The following is a 1,742-nucleotide window of genomic DNA, read 5'->3' on the forward strand; positions in this document are numbered from 1 at the left end:
CTGAAAGACAGCAGTAAGAAGGAGCCAAGGAGTAGCAGTAGAAAGGCTGCAGAAAGAGTCAGGAGCCCAGAGGGGGGGGCAAAGGAGGTGAGGGGAAAGGCCAGAAAGTTTTGTTTTCGTAATAGTGTTACGGCACTTGCAACACAAGAAGGTCATATTATAAGTGCTAAAGATTAGAGGTATAACTAGAGAGTGAAATGAAAATGATGAAATGATATCGGTTTAACGCCCCTATCAACACGGGACCTCCCGTGTTTAAAGTTCAACTAAAAAAATGCCTAGGTGGGTGGTTGGCGGGTGCTCTGGTGTGGTTTGTTTCTTCTTTTCTATCAAACATCTATCGTCCTTATCTCCCCTCCTTTTTTATGTTTGTTACTCTCTTGTACCCCCTCTAATCTTCTGGCGCTCATATGACCTTATGCAGTTGCGAGCGCCTTAAAAACCTCTACTAAAACTAAAAACAAAAAATGCAGAGCGAAATTGGAAATTCCTGTAGAGTGCCTTTCTAAAGATCGCGAACGTCGGGCCGAGCTGTACAAGAGAGAAACAAACACAATTTTTAAAAATGAAAGAAGAGAGATAAGTAGGACGATAGATGTTTGATAGAAAAAAGGACCAAATGACACCAGAGCATCCGCCAACCATCCACATTGATACAGTGAAACCTCGGCAAACCGTAAAGTTGTTCCCGCATCCGATCCGGACATTGGGGATTGCCATGTTAGTGAGACAACTTCCTGGGCCTTCCGCATATTGTGGTAGGGTGGCCAGTTCCTTTCCACTCCGCCGCATAAACTGTACGCGGCTTTAAAACGTACTATCAGCTATAACATTCACTTTCTGAAGGCCCAAGTTTCATTGAGCAGTTTCACTCTTTTTGACAATACGTACCTCGACTTAGCTGTAAAATTTTCTGGTCCTATGGAGCACTTTATATTGAGCTTCTGTTATATCTTTAAATAAAACAAATAACGCGGGTGGTAGGCGGATGCTCTGGTATGATGTGCTCCTTCTTTCCGATCAAATATGTATTGTCCAAAGCTCTACTCCTGCATTTTGTGTTTGTATGACCTTAATGTGCTGCAGGTGCCGTAAACGTCGTGTTTTACCATCGTATCCATACGACGTGGGGAACTCTGTGCCACCACCTTCCACACTTTCCAAAGAGGAAATTTACTCGTTAATCAGATCTGTACGCTTTGCATAGCAGTCTGTCAAAATGATTTTTGGGGAAATTACTGAAAGTTTCAAAGAGATCGTCGCAACTAGAAGTATTCTAAAAAGTGAAGAATACAACCCCAAGGGTACAACATGACCCCAGGCGTACGGATAGGGTTAAGTGATTTTAATGTTTTAATAATATATATATTATAATTTTGTGAGCAATAACAATTTATATCTGACTGTTATAATATTGTTAAATAGCTTGTATGTGAAGTTGCTTCTGTGAAAATAAACTTAGACATCCCCCGTCCCCTCCTTTTTCATTTCCACACAACACTTCATTTTTACAGTAAGTCAAAAACATCTTTGTGCGTGACGTCACGGCGCTCACCACAACATGGCCGCTCGGAGACTGGAGGACCGAGATGTGTGATCTAGATCTAGGTCAGCGGCTGTCGAGGTGATCACGTCTGCTGTCACCACAAGCTGGTACAGAGAGGGCGATATCAAAGCTGCTACCTTTGAGAACAAATTAAAACCATCAAACCTTTTTTAAAATCTAAAATGCAGGTGAGTAG

The 1,742-nt window shown here is 42.1% G+C and overlaps 1 long non-coding RNA gene across 1 annotated transcript in view; it reads left to right on the forward strand.

Annotated features, from left to right (window-relative positions):
* The first annotated feature begins 1,546 nt into the window (after positions 1-1,546).
* Positions 1,547-1,742, forward strand: part of LOC118478638 — a 7,082-nt gene continuing 6,886 nt past the window's right edge. Inside the window, exon 1 of the long non-coding RNA XR_004859193.1 lies at positions 1,547-1,734. This is a non-coding gene — a long non-coding RNA (uncharacterized LOC118478638). The remainder of the gene's footprint in view (positions 1,735-1,742) is intronic.

Source organism: Aplysia californica, unplaced genomic scaffold, assembly GCF_000002075.1.
Source record: "Aplysia californica isolate F4 #8 unplaced genomic scaffold, AplCal3.0 scaffold00765, whole genome shotgun sequence".
NCBI classification, from domain to species: Eukaryota; Metazoa; Mollusca; class Gastropoda; order Aplysiida; family Aplysiidae; genus Aplysia; species Aplysia californica.